The sequence below is a fragment of the Gorilla gorilla genome, chromosome 2, assembly GCF_029281585.2.
Source record: "Gorilla gorilla gorilla isolate KB3781 chromosome 2, NHGRI_mGorGor1-v2.1_pri, whole genome shotgun sequence".
In the NCBI taxonomy this organism is placed as follows: Eukaryota; Metazoa; Chordata; class Mammalia; order Primates; family Hominidae; genus Gorilla; species Gorilla gorilla.
Window position 1 is genome coordinate 194797894 of NC_086017.1, and position 16717 is coordinate 194814610.

The 16717-nt window shown below is 47.7% G+C and overlaps 1 protein-coding gene across 12 annotated transcripts in view; it reads left to right on the forward strand.

The window, feature by feature from the left end:
• Nucleotides 1-10430: 10430 nt before the first annotated feature.
• The window catches only part of YEATS2 (YEATS domain containing 2), a 132102-nt gene continuing 125815 nt past the window's right edge, over nucleotides 10431-16717 (forward strand). For 3 of the 12 annotated variants that reach the window (XM_055381973.2, XM_031009022.3, XM_031009023.3), the window contains exon 1: nucleotides 10440-10670. The gene's annotated coding sequence lies outside the window, so the exon portion shown is untranslated. Of the gene's footprint in view, nucleotides 10671-10763; nucleotides 10888-12095; nucleotides 12397-16717 lie in introns of those variants that run through there. The other 9 variants (XM_063704422.1, XM_055381970.2, XM_055381972.2 and 6 more) reach the window with 6 other exon arrangements.

A 16717-nucleotide genomic window follows, 5' to 3' on the forward strand; every position in this document is an offset into this window, starting at 1 on the left:
TACTAATATAATACTAATACAATAATAAATGAATATATCTCAGTATTATATTAACTGGACACTTAAAAACTGATTAAAGATGTAAATAATTGTAACCAAATTAAAATCAGAAGTCTTCAGTCTTTAAAGACTTGACCCAAATGTTTAAGTAAAGCCATTTTTGTACACTCCCTGTTTTTACATCGTCCATATTCCACCAGAACCAACTCATAAGAGACATGCTATTACAGCTAAAATTTCCTATTTTACCTTACATTTAGAAGTAATTTTCAGACATTTTTTAGTCCATGTCCACAGGCTTCTTTTTTTATTTGTTTTTGAGATAGAGTTTAGCTCTTATTGCCCAGGCTACGGTGCAATGGCACGATCTTGGCTTACTGCAGCCTCCACATCCCCGGTTCAAGTGATTCTCCTGCCTCAGCCTCCCAAGTAGCTGGGATTACAGGCATGTGCCACCACACCCAGCTTGTTTTGTATTTTTAGTAGAGATGGGGTTTCTCCATGTTGGTCAGGCTGGTCTCGAACTCCCAACCTCAGGTGACCTGCCTGCCTCGGCCTCCCAAAGTGCTGGGATTACAGCCATGAGCCAAAGAGCCCAGACTTCTTTCTTTCTTTCTTTCTTTCTTTTTTGAGACGGAATCTTGCTCTGTCGCTCCGGCTGGAGTGCAGTGGTGCAATCTCGGCTCACTGCAAGCTCCGCTTCCCGGGTTCACGCCATTCTCCTGCCTCAGCCTCCCAAGTAGCTGGGACTACAGGCGCCCCCCACCACACCCAGCTAATTTTTTTGTATTTTCAGTAGAGACAGGATTTCACCGTGTTAGCCAGGATGGTCTCGATCTGCTGACCTTGTGATCTGCCCGCCTTGGCCTCCCAAAGTGCTGGGATTACATGCGTGAGCCACCATGCCTGGCCGGCATTCTTTTTTTTTTTTTTAACAACTCCATTGAGATACAAGTTTTTGCTATGAACATTTGTGTACAAACTGTGTGGACATATGCTTTCATTTCTCTTGGATGTTTACATAGGCATGAAACTGCTGAGTCACATGGTAACTACATGTTTAACATTTTGAGAAACTGCCAAGCTGTTTTCCAAAGTGGCTGTACCCTTGTATATTCCTATCAGCAATAAATGACATTCTTGACATCTAGCGGCTCTGTTTTTATGTAAAACAAATGCAGAGAAACCAACTAGTTCTAGCTATAGAAAGATTCCTTCTGGGATAAATATCCATTTTTTTTAAAATAAATAATAACATGCCCTGCCCCCAGTTTTTGTATTCTGTGGATACTACACAATCCACATGGAGGATGTCTTAGTCCATTTGGGCTTCTACAACCAAAAACCCTAGACTGAGTGGCTTATAAACAACAGAAATTTCTCACAGTTTTGGAGGCTGGGAAGTCCAATATCAAGGCACCAGCAGATTCAGTGTCTGGTGAGGGCCCTTCTCCTAATTCACAGACAGCCATTTTCTTGCTGTGTCCGCACCTGGCAGAAGGAGTAAGGGGGTACTCTGGGACCTTTTAAATAAGGGCATTAGGCCAGCCATGCTAGCTTATGCCTGTAATCCCAGCACTTTGGGAGGCTGAGGTAGGAGGATCACTTGAAGCCAGGAGTTTGAGACCAGCCTGGGTAACATAGTGAGACCTCGCCTCTACCAAAAAATTTTTAAAAATTAGTTAGGCATGGTGTTGCACACTTGTGGTCCCAGCTACTTGGGAGGCTGAGGGGGAGGATCGCTTGAGTCAAGGAGGTCGAGGTTGCAGTGAGCCATGATTGCACCACTGCATGCCAGCCTGGGCAACAAAGCAAGACCTACAGTAAAAAAAATTAAGGCAGGCTGAGTGTGGTGGCTCACCCCTGTAATCCCAGCACTTTGGGAGGCTGAGGTGGGCGGATCACCTGAGGTTGGGAGTTCGAGACCAGCCTGACCAACATGGAGAAACCCCATCTCTACCAAAAAACACACAATTAGCCAGGCATGGTGGCACATGCCTGTAATCCCAGCTACTCGGGAGGCTGAGGCAGGAGAATTGCTTGAACCCGGAAGGCGGAGGTTGCATTGAGCCGAGGTCACACCACTGCACTCCAGCCTGGGCAACAAGAGGGAAACTCTGTCTCAAAAAAAAAAAAAAAATTAAAGCTGAGCAAGGTGGCTCATGCCTGTAACCCCAGCACTTTGGGAGGCCAAGGCAGACAGATCTCCTAATGTCCTAAGGTCAGGAGTTCGAGACCAACCTGGCCAACATGGTGAAACCCTATCTCTACTAAAAATACAAAAAAAAGTCAGCCAAGCATGGTGCCGTGTGTCTGTAATCCCAGCTACTTGGGAGGCTGAGGCAGGAGAATCACTTGAACTCAGGAGGTGGAGGTTGCAGTGAGCCGAGATTGTGCCACTGCACTCCAGCCTGAGCGACGGAGTGAGACTCCATCTCAAATTTAAAAAAAAAAATTTTTTTTTAATTTAAAAGGGTGGCCAGGCACAGTGCCTCACGCCTGTAATCCTAGCACTTTGGGATGCCGAAGTGGACGGATCACCTGAGGTCAGGAGCTGGAGACCGGCCCAGCCAACATGGTGAAGCCCCGTCTCTACTAAAAATACAGAAATTAGCCGGAAATCACTTGAGCCCGGGAGATGGAGGTTGCAGTCAGCTGAGATCATGCCACTGCACTCCAGCCTAGGCAACAGAGCAAGACTCTGTCTCAACAACAACAACAAAAAAAACAAAAAATTTAGAAAGGGCACTCCACCCTGAAGACCTTAATCACCACCCAGAGGCCCCACTTGCAAATACTGTCACATTGGGGATTAGGTTTCAACATAGGAATTTTGGAGGGCACAAACATTCAGTATATAGCATAGGAGAAGCACATTGCATGGCTCTTTTGGGTTATGATAGGGTCCATCTACAAGGGTGGGATATGGTTTTGCCAAAATCTTAATAGGCCAACTAGACATTTGGTTTCTCATTTGGGCCTAGTTGGGCACAATCATTTATTTTTAACAGCCTGATTGTAATTCCTAGGCACTAACTTTTAACAGTTTTTTGTTTTTTTTTTGAGATGGAGTCTCGCTGTGTTGCCCAGGTTCGAGTGCAATGGCATAATCTCAGCTCACTGCAACCTCCGCCTCCCGGGTTCAAGCGATTCTCCTGCCTCAGCCTCCTGAGTAGCTGGGATTATAGGGCGCCCACCACCATGCCCGGCTAATTTTTGTATTTTTAGTAGAGACAGGGTTGCACCCTTTTGGCCAGGCTGGTCTCAAACTCCTGACCTCGTGATCTGCCCATCTCAGCCTCCCAAAGTGTTGGGATTACAGGCGTGAGCCACCAAGCCCAGACAACAGTTTTATTGGGGGTATTAAGAAGTGGAGTTCTCATTTTACAAGTCTAATTAGTATCTGCATTCAGGTGGGGGTATTTCAGCACCTTAAGCGTTCCCGGGGGTCCCATTCCTGTTAAACTTAGAAAGGGACGTTGGTCTTCCCAGGAAGGAGGCTGGGACACCGGGTACTTCTGGGTCAGAGTCTAGCAACAATTTTCCAACTGAGCCAGCCTCCCCCTCCCACTGTCACGCAGAGCTTTGGATCCACCATCCTTCTCAAGCTTTCCTAGTTCCTCTGATGCCCTCTTCCCCCCACGTTGAGCCCCTCAATCTGTTGGGCAGCAGCTCCCAGCAGGAGGACTCCCAGCCACCGGACTTCTTTTCCAGGGTCAGCGTCAGCATTCCTGGAACCTTCTGTACTAAATTTAATAACAGTTACTTTTCCACTGGATGCGGTGGCTCAAGCCTGTAATCCTAGCACTTTGGGAGGCCGAGGCAGACAGATCACCTGAGGTTAGGAGTTTGGGACCAGCCTGGCCAACATGTTGAAACCCTGTCTCTACGAAAAAGACAAAAATTAGCAGGGCATGGTGATGCACGCCTGTAATCCCAGCACTTTGGGAGGCTGAGGCGGGCGGATCACAAGGTCAGGAGATGGAGACCATCCTGGCTAACATAGTGAAACCCCATCTCTACTAAAAAATGCAAAAAATTAGCCGGGCATGGTGGCGGGTGCCTGTAGTCTCAGCTACTCGGGAGGCTGAGGCAGGAGAATGGCGTGAACCCGGGAGGTGGAGCTTGCAGTGAGCCGAGATCGTGCCACTGCACTCCAGCCTGGGTGACAAAGTGAGACTCTATCTCAAAAATAAATAAATAAATAAATAATAAATAAATAAAAACATTCACTCTCCCCACCCCACTCTCACCATTTGCTAACAGACTGGTGAGCAATTGGAACCACCCATTCTCCTTTCCCAGTTAAGAGTCTACAAGAGAAGCTGGGCACGATGGCAAGGACCTGTAGTCTCAGCTATGCAGGAGGCTGAGACATGGAGGATCTCCTGGGCTCAGGAGTTCGATTCTAGCCTCCGTTACATGGCAAGAGCTCTGTTTCTTACAAAAAAAAAAAAAAAAGTCTGTAAGACAATCAGCCAGGTGCACTGGCTCATGCCTGTAATCCCAATACTCTGGGAGGTCGAGGCGGGAGGACTGCTTGAGCCCAGGAGTTCAAGACCACCCTGGCAATCAATCCTAGCTACTCCGGAGGCTGAGGTGGGAGCATTGCTTGAGTCCGGGACGTTGAGGCTGCAGTGAGCACTGATTTTCAGCACTTTGGGAGGCCAAGGTGGGCAGATCACGAGGTCAGGAGATTGAGACCATCCTGGCTAACACAGTGAAACCTGTCTCTACTAAAAAATACAAAAAAAATTAGCCGGGTGTGGTGGCAGGCGCCTGTAGTCCCAGCTACTGAGGAGGCTGAGGCAGGAGAATGGCGTGAACCCGGGAGGTGGAGCTCGCAGTGAGCCGAGATGGCACCACCGCACTCCAGCCTGGGCGACAGAGCGAAGACTCCATCTCAAAAAAAAAAAAAAAAAAAAAGAGAGATAGGGTCTCTCACTATATTGCCCAGGGTGGCCTGGAACTCCTGGGCTCAAGCGATCTTCCTGCCCCAGCCTCCGGAGTAACTGGGACTACATACACACACCACCACTCCCAGCTGTATCTTAATTGAATATTTTTCATTTTCTACTTGTCATGGGTATAGAGACATAATTCTCTGGTATCAGAAAATAGCAGTGTGAGTAAAACAAACTCACGCTCAGACTGGGATGGAGGAAGGTGTTAGGAAAACACTAGGGCTTGGTATGGGACCTTTGCCCTGAAGGTAATGGGGCTTCTCTAAGTAGGACTGCAGCTTTCCAGCTGCTTCCTGGTATGGCCGCTAAACTCTCAGGCCCTGGGGGCAGACTGCCTGGGTCTACAACCCAGCTCCACTCTTAGCTGTCTGACGCAGCTAAATTACTCAACCTTTTCATGCTTCATTTTTCTCTTTACTTAAAATAGGAATGATGGCCGGGCGCGGAGGCTCACGCCTGTAATCTCAGCACTTTGGGAGGCCGAGGCCGAGGCAGGCGGATCACGAGGTCAAGAGATTGAGACCATCCTGGCCAACATGGTGAAACCCCGTCTCTATTAAAAACATATTTTAAAAATTAGCTGGGCGTGGTGGCGCGCGCCTGTAGTCCCAGCTACTCGGGAAGCTGAGGCAGAAGAATCGCTTGAACCCAGGAGGCGGAGGTTGCAGTGAGCTGAGATCACACCATTGTACTCCAGCCTGGGTGACAGAGCGAGACGCCGTCTCAAAAAATAAATAAATAAAAAATAAAATAAAATAAAATAAAGTAGGAATGATAATAATAAAGTTGTTACAAAGATTAAATTTGTGAAGTGCTTGGAGCACTGCCTGGTAAGTAGTGTTATTAATAGCTAATATCCAATTATAACAATGTATGGGCTGGGAGCGGTGGCTCACGCCTGTAATCTCAGCACTTTGGGAGGCCGAGGTGGGCGGATCACCTGAGGTCAGGAGTTCAAGACCACCCTGGCCAACATGGCGAAACCCCTTCTCTACTAAAAACACAAAAATTAGCCGGATGTGGTGGCATGCGCCTGTAATCCCAGCTACTCGAGAGGCTGAAGCAGGAGAACTGCTTGAACCTGGGAGACAGAGGTTGCGGTGAGCCGAGATCGTGCCACTGCACTCCAGCCTGGGTTACAGAGCAAGACTTCATCCCCCCAAAAATAACAATAAAATAAAAAATAACAATGTATGGCCAGGTTACCACAGTTTCTGATTTTCCATAGAAGCAGAAATTCAGGGTATTGTGTGAAATTTGTCAATGTTTGAAATGTTGGCTCATTTAAAACAAAATGTGACATCTGTGGGCTGTGACTATGCAATCTCTCTGAACTGTACCCTTTCATGGCAACCTCACCAGTGTTCATTAACTACCTGTTGACAACAGTACGTTGACAGTGCCACCCATCAGGTCTCTTCTGAGCCCCAAAGCCTTATGTACAGATTTAATATCTTCAGGGCTACGTGTGGTGGCTCATGCCTGTAATCCCAGCACTTTGGGAGGCCAAGGCGGGTGGATCACCTGAGGTCAGGAGTTCGAGACCAGCCTGGCCAACATGGTAAAACCCCGTCTCTACTAAAAATATGAAAATTAGCCGGGTGTGGTAGTACACGCCTGTAATCCCAGATGCTTGGGAGGCTGAGGCATGAGAATCGCTTGAGCCCGGGAGGCAGAGGTTGCAGTGAGCCAAGATCGCACCACTGCACTCCAGCCTCGGCAACAGAGCGAGACTCTGTCTCAAAAAAAAAAAAAAAAAAAAAAAAGTCTTCGAGTGGATGCCTCAAACTTAAAATGTCCCAAAGGGAATTCTTGATTCTCCCACCCCCAACATTCAAATCTGTTCTTCCTTCAGTCTCCCTCCTTTCAGGAAATGACACCATCATCCACCATCAGCCACTGCTGGAAACGTATGAGCCAACCCCAGTTCTCCCTCCAGGCCCACCTCCAGTGGCTGTGCAGGTGAGTGCTGCCTAAGGGAGCCTGGCTAGCCAGGAGCCTAAAACCAGCCTCTAAACACTTGCCAAGCTCCAGAGCAGAGCTGAGTCCGCCTGGAGGAAGGGGCAGTTTATCTAAGAGGCCATTTTGACTTAGCAGAGGCCAGTCCCCTTCCCTTCTCTCCCCAGTCTCCTCCCAGTTCATCGTCATCAAGTCTTCTGGTATTTTCTCCATAGTTCTTGTATCTATCTCCTTCCCACCATCTCCACTGCCAGGGTAAGCCATCCTCATTTTTTTTTTTTTTTTTGAGATGGAGTTTCCCTTTTATTGCCCAGACTGGAGTGCAATGGCACGATCTTGGCTCACTGCAACCTCTGCCTCCTGGGCTCAAGCGATTCTCCTGTCTCAGCCTCCCAAGTAACTGGGATTACAAGCCACCACGACCAGCTAATTTTTTTGTATTTTTAGTAGAAACGGGATTTCACCATATTGGTCAAGCTGGTCTTGAATTCTTGACCTCAGGTGATCTGCCCATCTCCGTCTCCCAAAGTGCTGGGATTACAGGTGTGAGCCACCACGACCAGTGCCACCCTCAATTTTTGCTTGGATGACTGAAATTGCTTTCCAACTGTCTCACTGCTTCTATGTTCACACACCTCTTCAGTCATTCCCCACCTACTCATTGGGGCAAATGATTTTTTTTTTTTTTTTTGAGACGGAGTCTCACTCTGTCACCTAGGCTGGAGAGCAGTGGCATGATCTCGGCTCACTGCAACCTCCACCTCCCAGGTTCAAGCCTCCAGAGTAGCTGGGATTACAGACATGTGTCACCACGCCCAGCTAATTTTTGCATTTTTTTTTTAGTAGAGATGGGGTTTCACCATGTTGGCCAGGCTGGTTTCGAACTCCCGACCTCAGGTGATCCACCCACCTTGGCCTCCCAAAATGCTGGGATTACAGGCGCGAGCCACTGCGCCCAGCTGCAAGTGATGTTTTTAAAAGGGCAAATAGGCCGGGTGCAGTGTCTCACGCCTGTAATCCCAGCACTTTGGAGGCTGAGGCGGGCAGATTACGAGATGAGGAGATCGAGACCATTCTGGCTAACGCAGTGAAACCCCGTCTCTACTAAAAATACAGAAAATTAGCCCGGCATGGTGGCACGTGCCTGTAGTCCCAGCTGCTTGGGAGGGTGAGGCAGGAGAATCACTTAAACCCAGGAGGCGGAGGTTGCAGTGAGCCAAGATCATACCACTGCACTCCAGCCTGGGCGATAGAGCGAGACTCAGTCTCAAAAGAAAAAAAAAGTTTCATTTTGGTGAATATTTGGGTAAACAGTTCAAAGTTGCAGTCTTATCAGAACTTTACCCTTCTCCCCCTTGACTTCCCAAGGTGGCCTACAGGATACAGGGGAAGCCTCAAGGCAGCGGTGGGAGGGGAGATCTGTGTGCAGGATTGCGAGCTATAGCCTGGGTTCTCACTGGCCTCTGCTGCTGTGTCTCTGGTGACTTCTGGTCTCCACTGCCCTGCAGGCATCAGCTGCTGAGGTGGTTGGCTGGCAAGCTCATGACCTGTTGCTTTAGCACCTTCAGAGTTTGATGTCTCATCTTTCATCCCCACTCCTCCATCCCCGCTCCTCTCACCAGCTGACTTAAGGGTGCTTCAGCTCCACTGGTATCTTCAGTACTGCCTATCCTTGGGGTCTTAGCTACATTCTGTAGCCATTCCCTGGCCATCAGCCCACCACAGGGCCTCTGTTTTAGGAAACCTGTCCCCTGGCACAGTGCCTATTGGTCTGTCCATGGCTCTTAACCATGCTACTTTCTGCACGCCAGGCAGGGAGCAACAAGAGAAGTCTGGAATTCTGACATACCTAAATGTGCAAGCTGCAGTGCTCCAGCAGCACTATTGCAGACTCCTCCCAACGCCATGGCCTGCTCCCAAGCCCTACTGTGTGAGCCTTCTCAGACTTGGACAGCCTTCCAAGCTACACCAAGGGAAGTCAACTTCTAGTTTTCTTGGCACTTATCTGGGTATTTCTATGCTTTCCACCTCACTGTTAAACCCTAAGAGTAGGGGAACACCAACACACTCATCCTGACCTCTGACCTCACCCCCTTCTCCATGAAATTTATGTTTATCTCCCCAGTTCTTATTATCTCTTGAGTCTTAGCTTAAGATTCAAGGAAGCCTTTCTTAGTTTTTTTTTTTTTTTTTTTTTGAGATGGAGTTTCACTTTTGTTGCCCATGCTGGAGTGCAATGGCTCACTGCAACCTCCACCTCCCGAGTTCAAGCGATTCTCCTGCCTCAGCTTCCCAAGTAGTTAGGATTACAGGCATGCCCAACTACGCCTGGCTAATTTTTGTATTTTTAGTAGAGATGGGGTTTCACCATGTTGGCCAGGTTGGTCTTGAACTCCTGACCTCAGGTGATCCGCCCGCCTCAGCCTCCCAAAGTGCTGGGATTACAGGCGTGAGCCACCGTGCCCAGCCAGGAGGATCTCTCGAGCCCGGAAGTGTGAGACTAGCTGCGGTGATAGTGAGACCTGTCTAAAAAAACCAAAATTAGGCTGGGGGTGGTGGTTCACGCCTGTAATCCCAGCACTTTGGGAGGCTGAGGCGGGTGGATCACCTAAGGTCAGGAGTTTAAGAGCAGCCTGGCCAACATGGTGAAACCCCGTCTCTACTAAAAATACAAAAATGAGCCAGGCGTGGTGGTGCACGCCTTGTAATCCCAGCTACTTGGGAGGCTGAGGCAGGAGAATTGCTTGAACCCGGGAGGCGGAGGCTGCAGTGAGCCAAGATCATGCCACTGCACTCCAGCCTGGCAACACAGGGAGACTGTCTCAAAAAAAAAAAAACACAAAAAACAAAACACCATTTACATTTATTATGCATTGATAAAAACATTAAATACATTAAAAAGTTGGTAACATGTATGTAAAGTATATTAAAAAAAGTGAACTTCCTAAACCCACCACTCAGCTCCAGTAGTATATCGTTATACAGTGAGAAGGGATTGAAGGGGAACAGAAGATCCCCGAAGACCAGTTGGGAGGCTATTCATAGTCTTGGGCAGAGAGATTACAGGGTCTTGGGTAGGGTGGTAGAGTTACAACGAAAGAGAATGTTGGCCTCAAGAGATATTTAGATGGAAAACTGGACTTGGATTGTCACTAGCTAGCGTGACTGAGATAAGTCTCAAGCCTTCCCTGCCTCAGTTTCTTCATCTGTAAAATGGGCTAGCAATAACTATTGTTATTTTGTATACCCAGCACTTAGCACATGGGTTGGCACAAAGATGGCACACACAAACATCATAGTTACTATTGTGATTAATAGGGAAGCTCATACATGCCGGCAGAATGAATATTCTGTCAAACTTGGGGTTGAAATTCGCCATCTTCTGGGGCAGGAAAGTGATGGACGACTGTGCCTTTGCAAGAATCGACGCCCACACTGCCCAGGAAGTGCCCTCGCGGGCCGGGGTCGCAGCCCGGACCAGCCCCGCCCCGCCCCGCCCTCATCCCTGGGAGCTCCGCCCCGAGGCCGCGCGCGCCGCCGCGCGCGCCCGGACGCGCCCAGCTGCTGACGTGCGGGGCGGAACGGGCCGGGTGGGCTCCACCGCGCCGTGTGCTTCCGCAGGTTGCGGGGGTCGCTGGGGCCTCGTGGCGGGGCAGCTCCGCGGGGCTTCGCCGGCTCTCTCACCTCGCCGTGCTCTCTCGCGGCGGCCGGCGGGGCCTGCGCTGCAGCCGGAGACCCGGAGAAAGGGTGAGTGTTGGCGGGCGCAGGAAGGGACCGGCCGGGTGCGCGCCCCGCTCTCCGGGGCATTGTTTGGGCGGGGGCGGCGCGGGCACGTGCGCGCCCCTCCCCCATCGGCCGGCAGCGCGGCGGCGGGACCCGGTGAGGCCCCGGGGCCGAGGGGAGGGCAGGGAGGATCCCAGGTGCGGGCTGGGGAGCCGCAGAACCGGGAGCCTGGAATTGGAACGTGAGTTGGGGGCTTCCTCTTCAGCGGGGCGCTGCGCTGAGGGGATACGGGTCCCCGAGCCACAGCGGCCGGAGCTTTTAGGATGTTAAGCTCTTGGCCTTGGAGGCAAGATTTGGCCCCAGCACCAGAAAGTCGTGGGTTTACCGAAAGGATCCTGGAATGCCCCTCCAACCTGTCGCCATCCCCACCGGGCCTCCCTGGGATGGAGGGGAGGGGTCAGAGAGGCTTTGGGGGTCCAGGGATGGGGCCGGGGCCAACGCGCCGGAGCTGCGGGCAGTGCGGGGCGGAGTGGAAGCCTCGGAAAGTGAGGACTCCTGCAGGAAAGGCTGGCTTGAAGGGCTGTGGCCAGACTGGAGAAGACAACGAGGTTCTCTCCATCATGAATGTGATTATGTTAAGAAATAGAAACCAGAGGAAGAGAAATGCCATCAGCAATCTCACAGGCCTGACACATCATTTTTTTTTACTTTGATGTTCGCTAGTATTTTCATCTAAGCATTCAGCAGTTACAGAGTTGACCCACGTTTTCCATTCCCTTTTCTCGCTCACATGTAAAAAATGCGGTATAATATTATATAGTATTCAGCAATATCATTTCTCCTTTCTTAATGAGTAGAGGGTATTCAGCGTAGAAAAATTTAAAAATACAAGCAAAGCCAGAGAAAAATGCCCGCAGTTTTACGGTCTAGAGATACTACCCTTGGATGTATATTCCTGTTTGTGTATACTCTTTAAAAGATAGGGCAGATGATGCCCTGATAAGGAGTTTAGTTTTTCCCGGGAAGCCTTTGAAGGTTTTGAGAAGGCGACTAGCATGATCCGACTGCTATGTAGAGGAAGAGGGCTGGGGGGAACCTACGAGGTCAGTTACTGTGCTCTTTGCAGTAGCTTGGACTAGGCCCGTGGCAGGGAGATGGGGAAGTATAAACAGATTTTTAAATGTTTTAAGGTAGAATGAACAAGACTTGGATTGGTGAGGGAATGGTGGGAATCTTAGCTGTTTTGATTTTTGTTTTGAGCAACTGAGTAGGTGGTGGTGCTGTTTACTGAGATGAAGAATGGAAGAGAGAAATTTGAGGTGGGAAAAACGAATTCTATTTTAGATGTATTAAATTTTAGATGCATGTTATGAAGTCGGTGTGTTGAGGCAGTTGGATGTAGAGGGCTGAACTCAAGGAGGAGAGAGGCCAGAGCTAGAGATAAAAATCTGGGAGTGGCTGGGCGCGGTGCTCACACCTGAAATCCCAGCACTTTGGGAGACCGAGGCGGGTCGCTGGAGCCCAGATATTCTAGACCAGCCTTGGCTACAAGGCAGGAAGGACCCCGTCTCTTAAAAAAAAAAAAAAATTGGGAGTGGTCAGTACGTAGATGATATTCAAAGGTGTGGTGCTGTGTGAGATCACTGAGGGGAAAGAGTGTAGAGAAGTGAAAAGGGCTCAGACACTCAAATACCTCTAGGTCTGGTGGAGGAAGAAGGTTGAGGAAAGGACACAGGAAACAGCAAGTGAGGTAGGAGAAAAAGCTCCTACCAAAATGGCATGTATCATGGCAGCCAAAAGAGGTGTTTCTGGAAGATGTTGAATTGGTCCTTTTATAAGGGCTTCTGAGATGTTCATTAAGATTGTCAATTGGATTTGGCAACACGGTAGTTATTGGTTTTGGTCATTGGTCTTCCTGTCCATAGTTCTGGAAGTGGGAGGTGGGAACCAGATTAGAATAGTTTAATGGGATGTGAGGAAATGAAACTAATGAGTGCAAATTAGAAAAAAAGTGCCCCATTTCCATCTGCCCCAAAACTAAACTTAATCGATGAAAAATGGTGTCTTGTTTTTTTCATTTATTGATTACTAGTATGTTTGAACATTTTTTTCCCATTTATTGGCTGTTTGTGAATTTCTTTTCCTGTTCTCTGTCATCTTTTGTTATTTCCTAATTGATTGTCAAAAGTTCTTTAGATATTAAAAATAGGTAGCTTGACATACAGCATGCAGAGTTCTCCCCACATGTTTCTCAGTTTCAAATGCTTCATGTTCATTCAGCGGATGCACGATAGTTTACTGTGGGTTATTTTTTATTATAAAATCCATAGGAAGAGGAGAATTAACATTTAGGTTGTAGATCTCTGAGTGTAGCCCATATATGATGTACATTACCCTGTATTTTCTTAGGATAGATTCTCAGAAATAGTTGGTCCTGTCCTCTTCTCATCAACTACGGATTTTTATTTGAATGTTCATTGCCACGTTCTTGGATTGTTCCCTATCTCCCTGCCTTTGGTCCTGCTCTGCTTTCAGTCTGTTTTCTGTCGTGATACCCAGTAGATGGTGGGAGTTGATGCAGTTTTCTCACAGAAAACAAGACTTGTGAAGCAGATTTTTTCTTTTTCTTTTCTTTTCTTTTCTTTTCTTTTTTTTTTTTTTGAGACAGAATCACAGTCTGTTGCTCAGGCCTGTAATCCCAGCTACTCGGGAGGCTGAGGCAGGGGAATTGCTTGAACCCGGGAGGTGGAGGTTGCAGTGAGCGGAGATCGTGCCACTGCACTCCAGCCTGGGCGACAGAGGGAGACTTAGTCTCAAAAAAAAAAAAAAAAGCAGATACAAAAAGCCACGTGCTGTATGATTCTATTTATACGAAATGTCCAGAAACAGGCAAGTTTATCCACACAAAAAGTAGTTGCCAGGGAGATGAAGGGAGAGGAGAATTGAGAGTGACAATTAAGAGGTAAGCAGTTGCTTTTTGGAGTGATGAAAACATGGAATTAGATAGTGGTGATTGTTGTGCAACTTTGTGAATATACTGAAGTCCACTGAATTGCACCCTTTTAACTGGTGTGTGTATATATATACGTGTGTGTGTGTGTGTGTATATATATATATATATTTTTTTTTTTTTTTTTTTTTTTGAGAAGGAGTCTCGCTCTGTCGCCCAGGCTGGAGTGCAGTGGCGCGATCTCAGCTCTCTGGAAGCTCTGCCTCCCGGGTTGACGCCTTTTCCTGCCTCAGCCTCCTGGGTAGCTGGGACTACAGGCACCCACCACCACGCCTGGCTAATTTTTTTTGCTTTGTATTTTTATTAGAGACGGGGTTTCACCATGTTAGCCAGGATGATCTCGATCTCCTGACGTCGTGATCTGCCTGCCTTGGCCTCCCAGTGCTGGGATTACAGGCTTGAGCCACCGCGCCCGGCCAGTCAATATATATATTTTTTGAGACAGGGTCTGTCTCTGTCGCCCAGGCTGGAGTGCAGTGATGCAACCGTAGGTCATTGCAGCCTTGAACTCCTGGGCTCAAGCGAGCCTCCCACCTCAGCCTACCAAGTAGCTGGGACTACAGGTACACACCACCATGCCCAGCTAATTTTTTTCTTTTTCTTTTTCAGTAGAGACAAGGTCTCCCTATGTTGTCCAGGCCGGTCTTAAACTCCTGGGTTCAAGCAATCCTCCTGCTTTGGCCTCCCAAAGTGCTGGGATTACAGGCACATGAGCCACCGTGCCTGGCCTAAAACAGTACCTTTTAAGTTAAGTGAATTATATTTCAATTAAAAAAGTATATCCACACTCTCAAATAAATTAAAACTTAAAAACAAAATACATAACAATCGCCAGTAGAAGCACTGCAGGTAAAGTTCAAGCCCCTCCCCACTGCATTCTCCTCACCCTCAGCTTTCATTACAACCACTTAACAGGTTCCTCCACAGCTCACTCCTCAGACAAGCAGGATAAACAGCCCTTGCCTAGAACTAGTTCTACCTCTCCATGTCTGCAGTCATCAAAGTTCACATGCCTGAACATCTCACAGTTACTTTCCAGTGGGCTCATATTTCACCTCTACCTTCTCCGCTTACCGAAATGCTCTTCCTCCTTCAAGAATCAAATTCCGACTCATCCATGAAGTGAACTCCAGCCTTCGAAAGCTTTTTTTCCCCCTAACTACTACAGAACGGATGATATGGAAACAATCTGCATCAGGCCAGCCGCGGTGGCTCATACCTGTAGTCCCAGCACTTTGGGAGGCCAAGGCGGGTGGATCATTTGAGGTCAAGCGTTTGAGACCAGCCTGGCCAACATGGAGAAACCCCGTCTCTACTAAAAATACAAAAATGAGCCGGGTGTGGTGGTGTGTGCCTGTAACCCCAGCTACTTGGGAGGCTGAGGCTGGAGAATCACTTGAACATGGGAGGCAGAGGTTGCAGTGAGCCAAGATCGTGCCATTGCACTTCAGCCTGGGCGACATAGTGAGACACTGTCTCAAAAAATTAAAAAAATTACCTTAAAAATCTCAAACCCCTTAAACATCCCACATGCCTCATTCTTCCAGAAAAAGTAAGTTGAACCGGTAGGGTAAAGGAATGGCAAAAGTGGCCGGGCGCTGTGGCTCACGCCTATAATCTCAGCACTTTGGGAGGCCGAGGCGGGTGGATCACCTGAGGTCAGGAGTTCGAGACCAGACTGACCAATATGGTGAAACCCCGTCTCTACTAAAAATACAAAAAAATTAGTCAGACGTGGTGGCGTGCGCCTGTAGTCCCAGCTACTCGGAGGCTGAGACAGGAGAATTTCTTGAACCCGGGAGGCGGAGGTTGCAGTGAGCCAAGATTGCGCCACTGCACTCCATCCTGGGCGACAGCAAGACTCTTTCTCTCTCAAAAAAAAAAAAGGGAATGGTAAAAGTTACCTAAAGTCAGCTCTCCAGGTGCATTAATGGATGGAAGCAGTGGCATGGATAATTTAGAGGAGCTGTTTTATCCTACAGTCTTCTGTGTGCTAGTTTGCAAGGTTGTAGACAGAGTACTGGCCAGAATGGATTCTGGGGGCTGACCATATTAGCAAATTGTGTAGTCTTAAAGCCGTTTTATTTATAGGAAAGTTGGTGTTTTTGACCTGGAAATATATAAGACTGAAATAATGAGACAGTGTTTTTGAGCTCAGCTGTCTTTTGCTCAGCTCTTTACATGTTACTAGAAATGTCGCACATCACGTCAGTCCTAATGACCAGATCTCTCAGCTTCTCGCTATTCAGGTCCGGTATAAAATTTTGATTATTTTTACTTAAAAGACCTGTTTTTGTTTTGGATGCCAGATGAGTTAAAGAAAAAGTGATACGTTAGCCAGCAAATGGGAACATATTCAAAAGGTTTTGTGTGTCAGACCTGACTTAGAATAATTAGCATAGCATTTTTTTGTGGGTACTAACTCTGGTGAAAATCATAACAGAATCTTCTGTCTCCTAGAGTTCCCTTAGTCTGAGTCTGTCCTTTAATAGAGGTTGGTGCAAAAGTAGTTGTGGTTTTTACTTTTGCACCAACCTAATAACTTCTCGTTGCTTCTGTTATAAAATGAGCATAATTTTGGAAAGACGATCAGGTGTATTTTATTTTTTCAGTTCTTTGTATCAAAGGGAGGTGACAGTGTTATGAGTAATGTTTAAATAGGTGGAGAAATTTTAATTGACATTGAAATATAGATTTTGATTTTTTTGGTAGGGCTTCTGCATGCCTAATGATTTTCTCAGTATAATATTAAAATGGATATATATTCTTAGAGTGTACATTGAACAGTCTTTGGGAAGAGTGGATGGTGTTGGGGTGAAGCTGCTGCCGTATTTAGTTTTCAAAATAGAATTCAGGAAATGGATCATATGTATTTGGATTACTGAAAGTCAGTTTCATTAAAATGTTCCTAAAGGGGCCAGGCGTAGTGGCTCATGCTTGTAATCCCAGCACTTTTTGAGGCCAAGGCAGGGGGATCACCTGAGGTCAGGAGTTCAAGACCAGCCTGGCCAACATGGCAAAACCCTCTCTCTACTAAAAAAAAAAATAAAATAAAATAAAA